This window comes from Leptosomus discolor, unplaced genomic scaffold (genome assembly GCF_034619465.1).
Source record: "Leptosomus discolor isolate bLepDis1 unplaced genomic scaffold, bLepDis1.hap2 HAP2_SCAFFOLD_33, whole genome shotgun sequence".
NCBI lineage: Eukaryota > Metazoa > Chordata > Aves > Leptosomiformes > Leptosomidae > Leptosomus > Leptosomus discolor.
This window is the reverse complement of record NW_028237861.1, coordinates 2,076,200-2,090,176: the sequence shown is the minus strand read 5'-3', so window position 1 is coordinate 2,090,176 and position 13,977 is coordinate 2,076,200.

Genomic DNA, 13,977 nt, shown 5'->3' with positions numbered 1-13,977 from the left:
CTGCGCCTGTGGGGGTGGCCCTGCAACCTCTGACATCTTGTTTGGGGCTGGGGAAAGGCATCCATGGCTGTGGAGCTCTGGGACCTGGCCTCAGCCCTGGGCAAGCCCGGGGGACCGTTGTCCCCAAGTCAGGCTTTGTCCCCCCTGGGGCTCTTGTTTGGCTCAGAAGCCGCTTTCCCTTACACGGTCCAGGGCTCTTGTTTGGGGCAGAGCTCTGCTGACTCAGGCAGTGTCTGGGGCTGCAAGCCCTGGCTTTGCACCCCGAGCCGTGACGGTGCTTCTGGCCAGTGGCAGGCAGGTGGGTGGGTGGGTGCTGTGCTGGGGCCTCCAACGGAGCCTCACCCGCACTGCGCTGTGCTCTACTCCAGCCCCAGGTCAACCTCTACGGCTCCCACCCTTTCTACCTGGTGATGGAGGACAGCGGTTTGGCTCACGGCGTCTTTCTGCTGAACAGCAACGTGATGGGTGAGTCCCACGGAGGTGCTGGGCATGGGCTTGGCCCACGTCCCCATCCTCAGCTTGTTCCTCCGGCGCTCGTGCTTCGCCAGATGAGCTCCTGCAGCCCAGCCCGGCCCTGACCTGGCGCACGACGGGCGGGATCCTGGACTTCTACGTCTTCCTGGGCCCTGACCCCAAGAGCGTGGTGCGGCAGTACCTGGATGTCATCGGTAGGGCCGAGCCACGGGCAGGGGGCACGGGTGCTCCTGGGATGGCTCTGCCGGGATGCTGCGTGGCCCGTCTGAGGTGAGGGCTGGGGCTGCCCCTGAGGTGAGTGAGGCCCTTGGGTGGGTGACGGGGTGTCTTCTGCCTGCTGGCTGCTCAGGGGTGGTGGGTGGGAGCTCCAAGCTGGAGCCGGGCCGGCTGGGGCATCCCCGGGAGTGACCTGAGAGCTGGGCAGGGGAAGGAGAAGGAGACAGACCCCCCAGCACAGGCACTGGGCACCCCGACTCCCAGAGCCCCCCTGAGCTGCCTCAGCCCCGCTTACCCCCTGCAGCTGCCCCGTCCCCAGTCCCTCCCCTGAGGCCAGTCCTGCAGCCCCAGGCTGCCCCACGGCCTGTCCTGGCAGCGGCGAGCGGGGCCTCGGGCAGGCCCAGGGCTCTGTTAACCCAGGGGCCTTCAGCAGCAGTGCGGGGAAGGAGCGGGGTCTGCAGGAGCGGCTGCAGCAGGAGGGGCTCCGGCCTGGGGCCGGCTGAGACAGTCAGGGTTCTTTCCCTCTGCCAGAGGCCGTGCCAGGGGCTCGGTTGTCTGTTCCTGCCCTGGGGATGTCGTCAGCTGCATCCAGCTCAGGCTGGAGCTGAAGAGATGGGCAAAAGGAAAAGCGGCTGGAGAAGGACACGAAGGGGATCCGGCTGCGAGCTGCCCCCAGCTGCAGACAAGAGACAGCCGGCCTCTCCGCGTGAGGAAGGGTCCCTGTGAGTAGTCCTCAGCAGAGCTGGTCAGCAACATGCACCGCGGGGTCTGTGTGCGTAACCAAAGCACGGTACAGCCGTGTAGTGTGTGTGTGTGTGTGTGCGCACGTGAGGCTGTGTATGTAGGAAGCCTCATATTGTAAGAGCTGAGAGAGGCAGAGACAGAAGTGTCTGAACAGTAAGATCCTCCCAGCAGCACCAAGAGCGGGAACTGCAGTGAGTCCTGGGCCCTTGGGGCCGTGTCACCCCTCTTCTGCATCCGGGTCCCTCCCTGTGCCTGTGCCTGTGCCCTCCCTCCTTCCATCACTGGCGTCACTCTTTTGCTTCCCTGTACCTTTCTTCTTCTGTCTGTTCTCGTACCCTGCTCCCTGTTCGTCCCTCTCTGGTTTCCAAGCCCCTCTCTTGTTCTGCTATTCTACCTGCCCCTTTGGTTTTTCTTGCTCTCCCTCTGTCCTGCTCCCTGCCCCTCTTTGTTCCTTCCTCTGTCTCTGTCCTGCAGCACGTGGCTGCTTTTTCGTTCACTGCCTCTTTGTCCCGATCTGCATCCCTCCTTGTTTTTCACAATCTCTCTGGCTTCTTGCCTGACCTGCTTTTCCTTTCTCTGCCTGTATGTCCCACTCCCTGCCCCTGTCCTCCTCTCTCTCCTTCATAGAATCCTAGAATGTATTGGGTTGGAAGGGACCTCTAAAGGCCGTCTAGTCCAAGCCCCCTACAACAAGCAGGGACATCTCTAACGAGGTCGGGTTGCTTAGAGCCCCGTCAGGCCTGACCTTGAATGTTTGCAGGGATGGGGCTTCCGGTACCTCTCTGGGCAACCTGTTCCAGTGACCCACCACCCTCATATTAAAGAACTTTTTCCTCATGTCCAACCTAAATCTACCCTTTTGTAGCTCAAAACCATTACCTCTCGTCCTATCGCTACAAACCCTCGCAAATTGTTCTTCCCCTGCCTTCTTAGAGTGTGGGAGCGTAGCTCGCTGAAAACAGGCATGGAATGCTAGAGGGCCTGCACAGGGAAAACTCTGTTGAACAGTTTGTCTAAACTAATATAGTAGGCCTCAAGGACGCTTCGACCTTGAGGGTCAGAATAGAAGAATTAGAAGCTAACATCCGTATGAGGCGGAACGCATCAGTATTAATAGTAAAGTGATAGGTAGAAGTAGATGACTGATGTATGCATAGCACAACTAGAGTTTATGAAAAACTGCAAGTCATGATGACTTTGGAAAATTATGCTATATAAGAAAGTGCATCTGCACAATAAAACGAGTTTCCTGATATAACTCATATTGAGTCTTTTGTGGATTCTCCAACTCCCGTCTCCGCAAGTGGCGCCCGAACAGGGACCCGAAGAATGAGCAGGACTCACGTTTGGGGAAATTAAGGAAAAAGCTCACCTCTGCAGCAGAGTTGGAGCTCGGGGGAGAAAAGGAAAAAAGAAAACAGGTGGCCCGTCACGGAAAGCTGGAGAAAACAGGCGGCCCATCAGGGAAAGCCGGAAAAAAGAAAACAGGCGGCCCGTCACGGAAAGCTGGGAGAAAAAAAAAAAAAAAAAAAAAGAAACTTGACACTGCGGTAAGATAGTGGAAAAAGAAGTAACTTTATCACTATTGGAAAGCTTTCTGGGAAAGCTGGGTGTAAATATTGGAAAAAAGACTTTAATATCTCTTTATACTTTGGGATATGTAAAAGGACATTTCTCGGACTCAAGCACATTGTTTGATGTGTCCGAGTGGCGTAGATGTGGGGACTCGTTATGGGATGCGGTTATTGATAAGGACCGAACGGCAGAAAGGCTGGGGGCGCCGTGGCGGGAAGTAACTAACTGTTTGAAAAAGTATAAAATGGAACTATTGGTGGCGGCTGCTGCCGTGAGACGACTTAATGCGGTCGAGAGTTCGTCGGTATTTACAAAACCCCAGATGTCTCCCGGGTCTGAGGTCTTCCCGCTTGCGCCGCCATTTCCACCCCCCCCACACCCCCCCCCCCCCCCGATGGGCAGTACCCTGCAGGGGGGTCGAGCACACCGCCGGAGGAAAAGCGGTGACTCACATGGCTACCAGGCAGGAGGAGAGAAAAGGAAGGTGCGCGCCTCGTCGTGAAACGACTACGGAATCTCACCCCGATCAGACACAGAGCGCGAGTTCGGGGGCTAGTGAGGCCTCCGCGGGGACTGCACCCTCGGAGGAAGAGGTGCGCCATAACGGCGCCGACCCGATCGCAGTAACAAGGGACTCGGCGGAGAACGCAGAAAAACTACAAGAGGGCGTGGGCAAAGGAAAGGGACAAGTACGTGAACCGGTAGAATCCCGCCTTTATCCCCGATGTCACAACGACCCGCCTACAGGAAGACTCTCTTTCTCCAGGGATCATGTCCAAACAAAAGCAGAAAGAGGAACTGTTTGATGAAGTCCTACAGCAACTCATAAACAAACTATCGGAACTCAATACCGCAGCGGACAGCAACAAGAAGAATCCAGAAAACGCTGCGACTCATAATCCTTTTGCTGTACCGTCATCACTATCAGTGCCTTTGTCGCAAATGCCTGTGCCAACTACTTCATTGTCAAATACACTATTAAATGAACAAGAAGCAGGACGAAGATGGAAAGGAGTTATTCGTGATGCCCTAATTGAAGGAAATTTTCTTCCTTCTGCCTTTCCTATCGTTACAGATCGGGCAGGAGGTAGAAAATGGGAACCATTTGACTGGAAAATCCTTGAAAAAGCGCGTTTAGCAGAATCACAATATGGGCTTCAATCTAATTATACTCAGCAATTATTACAATCTATTTTTACAGCAGGTGTTTTGTTACCACTTGATTCACAACAGATTGCTAACATTCTTTTGTCCCCTTCTCAGCAGCTTATGTTCTCCAAGGCCTGGCAACAACTCTGTGACCAGGAGGCTGCATGACCAAGGCAGCAAGGGGATCCATTGTATGGGGTACAAGCACAAATGCTAACAGGCCAAGGTCCTTTTGAGAGCGTGGTTTTACAACAAGGTTTTATAGGAGAGGTATTACAATTGTCACAGCGGTTAGCTTACCAAGCAATAATTTCAATCAGGGAACCAGGAAAGGTATATTCCTTTTCCACTATTAAGCAGGGTCCACAAGAAAGTTTTCCTTCTTTTATTGATTGTTTATATCAGGTTATTAGAAGTCATCCAGATTTGGATGAGGGAATAAAGGAAAAGGGTTTTAAAATGTTTGCCTTTGAGAATGCTAATGATACAACAAAAAGAGCTTTAAGTACCCTACCCAGAGATGCACAAGTAGCTGATATGCTTAAAGTTATAGAACGCATCAATGGTATCGCGTTCTTACTTGCTGCTGCTGTATACAGTGCTGTTCAACTCCTCATAGATAGAAAGGAGAGAGGCAAGCAAAAGAGATGTTTCAATTACGGGACAATGGGTCACTTTATGAGCCAATGTAAACTCATTTCAGTCCCTCTGTAAATCAAACCTCCGCAGTTACACGGCGTACCAAATTCTAATCGCGCTGTAGGAGCCAAGCAGTCCATGCCAAATAAAAACTGAGATCTCAAACACCCTAGCAGCCTTCTTCCACTGGATTCCCAGAGGAGCTTTTCCCACCACTGGAGTTCCAGAGGACAAGAGCTACCTCCCTACCACTGGACCTTCGGAGGAAGACCAGACTCTTTTACCTGATTGCTGCTTCCACAGAACTACATCCATCACTTCAGGAGGACTGCAGCCAGCATCTTATCGGACTGCTACTGCCACCCTAACAGGGTGTCAGGTTGTATTCCTGACTCTGTCAGTGTAAACCAGTGGGTTGTTTGTTTTTTCCCTGCCTTGTGTTATATATATATATATATACATATATATATATGTATTAGTAAAGAACTGTTATTCCTATTCCCCATATCTTTGCCTGAAGGCCCGTTAATTTCAAAATTATAATAATTTGGAGGGAAGGGGGTTGCACTTTCCATTTCAAGGGAGGCTACTGCCTTCCTCCACAGACACCTGTCTTTCAAACCAAGACAGATTTTGGCGCCCAACGTGGGGCCCGAGGGCATCGAGAGAAAAAGGAATAACAGTTCTTGTGCGTTGGATATAGATTCCTCGTTAGGTGGCATCATGTGGGCTAGCTTATCCTGGTTCGTGTGGCATGTGGTGGTGGCTTTATTTCTCCCATTTGCAGGCCCTTGTCTAAACATGGGTCCTATAACTAAGGCTACTGTGACTGTTATCCAGTTTGTTTTATGGATTAATAAGGTGAGGAATTCATGGCTTATTAACATCCTCTGGAAGGCGGGCACATGGATTCAGAGCTATCACACACTGACTATATGTTTTTGGGGTTACTGCTGCCTTCGGAGGCGTGGCGACCTGGCTCAGGAACGGCACGGCGGCCTTCCCCGGGCTGATTGGGCCATCAGCTCACTCACACCAATGTGGTGGACGGTAAATGGCGTTTATTGCTGGGTGACATGGCGTTATATAGCTTAGGTTTATGACCTCATTTACGTCTGCTTACATCATAAACTAGGCACTATTGGCTGTCAGGAGGGGGGGCCCCTATGTTTCCGTACAGCACGATATCTTCCGGCCGCCAGATCCTAACTATCTACATTTCCCCCCTCCCTATGGATAATTAAATTTGTTAAATATAACAACCATTAAAGAATAAAAACCATCTTAAGATATATATCAATAACTTGGATAGAAAATATAAGGCAATCTAGAAAAGAAGTAATTGGGGGATAATCGGGGGTAACGGGGTGTAATTGGGAATAGCAAAAAAAAACATTCTTAAAGGAGTTGGCGTTCTATCAACATGATGTTAACATTCTCTAGCCGGCTCTTAACGAACGACGTTGCTTACGGGGTTTGGCGTAACGGGGTTTGGCGTTGGGGTCAGAAGAATCAAACGCGTTGGGGTTTGGTGTTGGGGTCAGAAGAAGCAAATGTGTTGGGGTTTGGCGTTGGGGTTTGGCGTTTGGGTCAGAAGAAGCAAACGCGTTGGGGTTTGGCGTTGGGGTTTGGCGTTGGGGTCAGAAGAAGCAAACGTGTTGTGGTTTGGCTTAGGTTTTTGGCATTGGTGTTTGGCGTTGTATTTTGGCGTTGAGATTTGGCGTTGGGTTCAGAAGACGCAAACACTTTGGGGTTTTGCGTTGTGATTTGGTGTTGGGGTCAGAAGAAGCAAACGCGTTGGGGTTTGGCGTTGGGGTTTGGCGTTGGGGTTAGGTGTTGGGGTTTGGCGTTGGGGTTTGGCGTTGGGGTCAGAAGACGCAAACTCGTTGGAGTTTTGCGGTGGGGTTAGGCGTTGGGGTTAGGTGTTGGGGTTTGGTGTTGATGTTTGGCGTTGGAGTTTGGCGTTGGGGTCAGAAGAAGCAAACGCGTTGGGGTTTGGCGTTGGGGTTTGGCGTTGGGGTCAGAAGAAGCAAACGCGTTGGGGTTTGGCGTTGGGGACAGAAGACGCAAACGCGGTGGGGTTTGGCGTTGGGTTTTGGCGTTGGGGTTTATCGTTGGGTTTTGGCGTTGGGGTCAGAAGAAGCAAACGCGTTGGGGTTTGGCGTTGGGTTTTGGCGTTGGGGTTTATCGTTGGGTTTTGGCGTTGGGGTCAGAAGAAGCAAACGCGTTGGGGTTTGGCGTTGGGGTTTGGCGTTGGGGTTTGGCAATGGGGTTTGGCGTTGGTGTTTGGTGTTGGGGTTTGGCGTTGGGGTTTGGCGTTGGAGTCAGAAGAAGCAAACGTGTTGTGGTTTGGCTTAGGTTTTTGGAATTGGTGTTTGGCGTTGTATTTTGGCGTTGAGATTTGGCGTTGGGTTCAGAAGACGCAAACACTTTGGGGTTTTGCGTTGTGATTTGGCGTTGGGGTCAGAAGAAGCAAAGGCGTTAAGGTTTGGCGTTGTAGTTTGGCGTTGGGATTTGGCATTGGGATCAGAAGATGCAAACGCGTTGGGGTTTGGCGTTGGGGTCAGAAAAAGCAAACGCGTTGGGGTTTGGCGCTGGGGTTTGGCGTTGGGGTCAGAAGACGGAAACGCATTGGGGTTTGGCGTTGGAGTTTGGCGTTGGGGTCAGAAGACGCAAACGCGTTGGGGTTTGGCGTTGGGTTTTGGTGTTGGGGTTTATCGTTGGGTTTTGGCGTTGGGGTCAGAAGAAGCAAACGCGTTGGGGTTTGGCGTTGGGGTTTGGCGTTGGGGTTTGGCAATGGGGTTTGGCGTTGGTGTTTGGTGTTGGGGTTTGGCGTTGGGGTTTGGCGTTGGGGTCAGAAGACGCAAACGCGTTGGGGTTTGGCGTTGGGTTTTGGCGTTGGGGTTTATCGTTGGGTTTTGGCGTTGGGGTCAGAAGAAGCAAACGCGTTGGGGTTTGGCGTTGGGGTTTGGCGTTGGGGTTTGGCAATGGGGTTTGGCATTGGTGTTTGGTGTTGGGGTTTGGCGTTGGGGTTTGGCGTTGGGGTCAGAAGACGGAAACGGGTTGGGTTTGGCGTTGGGGTCAGGAGACGCAAACGCGTTGGGGTTTGGCGTTGGCATATGGCCTTGGGGTCAGAAGACGCGAACACGTTGGGGTTTGGCGCTGGAGTTTCGCGTTGGGGTCAGAAGACGCAAACGCGTTGAGGTTAGGCATTAGGGTTTCGTGTTGGGGTCAGAAGAGGCAAACGCGTTGGGGTTTGGCGTTGGGGTTTGGCGTTGGGGTTAGGCGTTGGGGTTTGGCGTTGGGGTTTGGCGTTGTGGTCAGAAGATGCAAACGCGTAGGGGTTTGGCCTTGGGGTTTGGCATTGGGGTCAGAAGAAGCAAACGTGTTGGGATTTGGCGTTGGGGTCAGAAGAGGGAAACGCGTTGGGGTTTGGCGTTGGGGTTTGGCGCTGGGGTTTGGCGTTGGGGTCAGAAGAAGCAATCGCGTTGGGGTTTGGCGTTGGGGTTTGGCGTTGGGGTTTGGCGCTAGGGTTTGGCGTTGTGGTCAGAAGACGCAAACGCATTGTGGTTTGGCCATGGGGTTTGGCGCTGGGGTCAGAAGACGCAAACGGGTTGGGTTTGGCGTTGAGGTCAGAAGAACTCATCTGTCCAGCTTGTCCACGTGTTAGACCTTGGTTCCAAGTGAACCGCCCTGGATAAAGCTCGCCCGATGTTTTGCAAAATTACGTTCTAATTCCTTGGCATGAGGTCTGTCAGGAAGACTTGCTGATCTGGAATTTGGAGACTGCTGAAAGACAGAGTTGCGGGTGGCTCCTGTCTGCCCAGTTATGTGTTTTCTCCATAATATATTTGTGCACGCAGCTAACATGTCTGTGTTGGAAATGAGGCTCCAAATGTTTCCGTTTAGCCAAGGAATAAGCTGATGGTTCTACTTTTTTTTCCTCTAGTTACCATTTTTATCTAAAACAGAGCGAAAATCGGGACTACTTGTCTTTTAAGGAAGCTGTACTTTAGGGAGCAGTGAGCACTGCAGGGATGCATTTTATGTCAGAATCATTTGAAATAACACAGCTGGACCAAGTTCACTCTTTAAAATAGCTGGTAAAGCTGGTGTTGATGCACAAAGAAGCCAAATGTGCTTTTGCTGATGGACTTCCTACTCACTAGGTCAGCCACTGCAATCAGCTGTCGAGACAAGATCACGTTGATGTTGGAGTAGCTGTGGCTGCATCAGGTTTTTTTTGTAGGTATAGAAACATCATCTCTAACCCTCTGCCAGGGAGGAAAGTGGCACTGGAGGCTGGGCCTTAAAAACTGGGCTCTCTGTGAGCAGTTCTGGGTAAGAAAGAAACAGGTGGAGTCTCGTGTTTCTTGTCTCTCTAGGCGATGGATCTGATAGCGACCAACGGGACACCAGAGCCGCAGAACCGCGAGCAACTGTCTGCTGAGTTTCGGGCCTTTTGGAGCTGCTGCCTGGAGGTGGACGTGGGCAGGCGAGGGTCTGCCAAGGACCTTCTGCAGGTAAAGGGCGAAGCGGCTGCAGGTGAAAGAGCTGCGCTGTGTCATGGTTTTGTCATCAGCTGAACTCAAAGGCATCAGATGGAGCCCTCTCGCGTTAGTCTCCAGTCTCGGTGCTTTTCAGGTGAAAAATCAGTGGAATCATACAGTGGTTTGGGCTGGAAGGGCCCATTAGAGGCCATCTAGTCCAGCCCCCCTGCAGTGAGCAGGGACATCTTTAGCTGCATCAGGTTGCTCAGAGCCGCATCCAGCCTGACCTTGGATGTCTCCAGGGATGGGGCTTCTGCCACCTCTCTGGGCAGCCTGTGCCAGTGTTTCACCACCCTCAGTGTAATAAATTTCTTCCTCATATCTAGTCCGAATCTGGCCTCTTTAGTTTAAAACCGTTAGCCCCTGTCCTATTGCGACATGCCCTGCTAAAAAGTCTGTCCCCATCTTTCTTATAGGCCCCCTTTCAGCACTGGAAGGGCGCTAGAAGGTCTCCCCAGAGCCTTCTCTTCTCCAGGCTGAACAACCACAACTCGCTCAGCTTGTGCTCACAGGGGAGGTGTCCCATCCCTCCGGTCATTTTTGTGGCCCTATTTTGTGTTCTGGTAGGACGTTCCGTTTTACAGGGTGGCGAAATAACTGCAGTGGAACGATAGCAGGTGCAGAGGCCTGAGATGGCATCGGGGACTGGTGTATGCCGAGAGATGAGCAGGGAGGAACGCAGTGAAGTCAGTCCCAGCCAAGCGGTCAGAGGTTTGGCAGTGGGAAGGAAGGGGCTGCGGGTGCTCCCTGTGAGCATCAGAGGGGCCCCGGCCCCGGCTTGTCCCTCCTGCCCCACTCTTAAAGGTTTCTGCTGCTGAGCCCCACTTTTAGAGGTTTCTGCCAGCGAAACGGGGACGGCTGAGCAGGACTTGTCACAGCTCCTTCTGTTGCCTGGCATAGTCGAGTAGATGAAAACTGCCGCAGGTTTGGTGCCAGGTTTTGTGGCAGGCAGGGAGTGGCACCATGTGCCCCTTGGCTGTCCCTGCTGTGAAGGTGCCAGATAGCGCAGGAGGGGCAGGGCATGGGGTGGTAGACACTGCTGTCCCTGCAACCCAGAGCTGAGTGCATCAGCGCTCTGACACTTGTCTCCCTGCTCTTCTCTCGACCTCAGAGGCCTTCAGAAGAACACATGGGCCTAAATATTGCTGGGATAAACATTTCCTAGAGGTACCGGAGTTCCTTGAGGAATGGCTTGTGCCCCTCATCTTTTCTGACCACTAGAAGAGCCCGTGTCTGTAGAAAACAGGAACCTAAGTGAGCATTTTGAGGTTCCTGAGAGGAACAAGGCCCTGGGACAGCAAGCAGCATTCCCAGAGCACTGGCAGGGCAAAATTGCCAGCAAGCTGAAGACACCTTGAGAAATGGATTAATCGAATGATGGGCCATGGTGGCCTGTGATAGCAAGGGACTGGACTTGCAGATGCAGGTGCAGGCGGTCCCCTCAGTCCCATTTCTGCATATGCCTGGTAACCAGCAGGATACTGCTTGAGCCCGTGAGTAACTGAGTTTGGAAAGTAATGGTTCATTTCTTTTTTTTTTTTTCCTGTGGGCAGCATCCATTTTTAAAGAAAGCCCAGCCTCTGTCCAGCCTGACGCCTGTGTTCGTTGCAGCAAAGGAAGCGATTCGGAACAGCAGCTGCTAGCACTTCAGGGGGGCTTTCTCCCATGCCAGCTCAGCGCAGGAGTGAGAACCAAAACTCTAACTTAACCCCTAACCCTAACCCAACCCAGTCCCTTGAGTAAAAATGTATGGTTTGTCTTCTTCCTGCTTTCTGGCTCCTTCCTTCATTTTTAAGATGAATGACGGCTTAAGACAGAGAGGTAATGACCGAAAATGCTTTGCTGCCTCATCCGTTTCCAAGGTAAAGCAAACTGAGTTGGAAGATTCTCTTCCTTCTCACCCTGTGAATAAGCTGTACATTCACTTTTAAATTGTCACTTGTTTCTTAGAGACGGAAAGTCCCTTTGACGGTTGGTTAATTTTTGGTACGGTTTGGAATTGGAGAAGGGTCTCCTGCATTCCTAAGCTGCCGACTGCACTGCCTTTTCAGTACATACTCGCTGGTATGTGCCCAGTCGTGGTCCTTCTAGAGGAGGAAGAAAGTGAAACTGCATTTCCAACCAACAGGGAATGAGGGGTGGGACAGGCAAGAGCTCCTGTGGAGAGACAGGCTTTCAGCTGTGACCATACAGTGTTTCGTTCTTGACAGTGTGGTTTGTGTCACTAACTGCAATCTTTTTGCCTGGGTGAGAGTCTCCCTGAGCTGAAAGAGCAGAAAGATCAGTCCGTGTGCTCAGAAAGGGCTCGTCTGATGCAAAGCTGCCAGAGGAACGTGAAGTGAGAGCGGGCCCAGCCTTGCTTGGTGCTGAGCCCCAGCGGAGCCCTCGCAGAGCCCAGAGCAGCCTCAGCATCCGCAGAGCCAGGCGGGAAGAAGGCGCTCGGGGAGGCAAGCAGCAGCAGACCGGCCCTGAATGGGTGAGCTTGGCCTGGGGAGGGAGTCGCTGCCTCCCTTTGGTGCATAAGCTCCAAGAGCCCAGGGCCTGTCACCTGAAGTCCCTGCTTGCGCTGAGGGCTCCCGGGTACTTGGGGCTGGTGTGACACCATTGCAAACGTCAGGCAATAGTGGCAGGTTGTGTTTGGAAAGTCAGGCCCTTTTGCTGCTGCCCGTTGCGTGTGTCATTGGTCCAGCCCAGCCGTAGGCTCAGGGATCGGCTACAGGCACTGCTGCTGCTGCCACGGAGGTCGGGGAGAATGGGGTTGTTGGCCTCCACGGCAGCACAGCCGGTTGCTTAAGAAGCGGGTGCTGATAATGCCGTGGGTAGGGGGGCTGGGGGTTCCCTCGTCTGAGCGGGTGGAAGGGAGCTGCCCGCTGTCCTTCTTCTGAAAAAAACAAGACCAGGCTTTGAGAAAGGAACTCTTGCTGACAGACCACTTGGTCCATCAGACAGAACAATAGGCCCTGGATCTTGGGAAAACTCAAGGTTTGCAATTCCTATGAGAATTTTGTGAAAAACAAGGCCGAAAACCAAAGCCAAACACCAGGGCCAGACCTGGGAAAGCAAAGGAAGGAAAAACTCCATCACTAACGAGAGAAAAAGAAGGATAAACCACTGCCTTTGCTTGCCGTACATGAGCTGCGCGGGGAGGCCCCGGCTGCAGCCGCCGCCTCTGGAGCCCGCGCGGTCCCGGAGCTGCCCGCGCAGCTTGCCGTCCGCGGCTGAGACCGAGTTGGCTCTTCTGCCCCCAAACAGGCGCGTACTGCCTGTAGCGGTGATCTTCCCCGATGTACGTGTTTTGGGAAGGACCTGGTGGCAAACGGCTGTGGAGAGCAGGGTGGCAGTGAACTTCCCAAAGAGGCCGTGATGCCACGCTTGTTTTTTTCCTGCTGGCTGTGAGCAGGCAGCGCTCGGAGGCAGGCGCCGCTGCCTGCCACGGGGCCTGCACGCCCTCGTCCCGCAGGCAGAGTGTTCAGCAGGGGTTTGTCAGGGCTGTCTGATCCCAGCTTCCGCCGCCGCTCCTGCTTGGAAAGCCCTCATGTGGCTGACACCCCCACCTCCACCCCCCCTTGAGAGGCCACCGTGCCCCACGCCCAGAAACGGCGGCTCTGTGACATCAGCCCCGGGGCCAAGGGCATCAGAGGCAGCGAGACTGCTGCGGGCAGTACGTCGGCGGCTGCGCTGGAGGCAACCAGACCTCCTTCTTGCAGCTGACGCTGACACGTGCCGCTGGCAGCAATGAAAGTGCTCGCCCTCCTCGTCCTGCTGGCTGTGTGCCGGCCCGCGCACGGCATGTGGGACAGCTGTGGGTAAGTGGGCCGAGGCTCTGGGAGGGAGCTCGGGCAGCCCTTGACGGGCTTCACTGGAGGGGGCCCGCGTGTCCCCTGTGGCCACCCCACAGCTTCCCAAACCCCTTGTGGGAGCCACAGCTTCTTGCCAGCACCCAGGCTGCTGGCACAACCCATCTACGGGGCTAAAGCGGACAGAGGGCTGGAGGCACAGCCACGGGGTTCCCTGGCCCTGCTGTCCATGCAGCCCCTCGGGGGGAGGGAAGACGGCTGACCTTCAGCCTCAACAGCAGCGCAGCCATCCAGCAGCACACTCACGAGTTTCTTCTTACAGTGGGACCTGCGGGCTCCGGCCCATGGCGGATCCCTCCAGCACATTGCGCGTCGTGGGTGGCACGGATGCCCAGCCAGGGGCCTGGCCCTGGATCGTCAGCATCCAGAGCCCCTGGGGCCACGTGTGCGGAGGGTCCCTCTTCGGCCCGCAGTGGGTCCTCACAGCAGCCCACTGCTTCAACGCAGCCAGGTAAGGAGGGCCAGGGAAGGGGGCTGTCCCCACAGCACCAGCAGGCGCCCTGTCCGCAGCCCCACGAGCTCCTGCCATCCCGCTGCCTTGCAGTACGCCCGGTGCCGGGGCACTGGCGAGCCCAGCTGAGAGACTGCTCCGCAGAGGGCTGGGCTCGTGCCACCGCTTCCTAGCAGCCTCCAGCTCCACGTTCCTGGTGCCCAAGGCATGCTAGGGCAGTGGCACCCTCCGCAGCGCTGCTTTCCTCCCTGCCTTGGGAAGCAGAAGGCAGGGAACCGCGGGGCTGCTGCAGCACGTGGCTCCGCTCCCTCTGAGCCCTCTC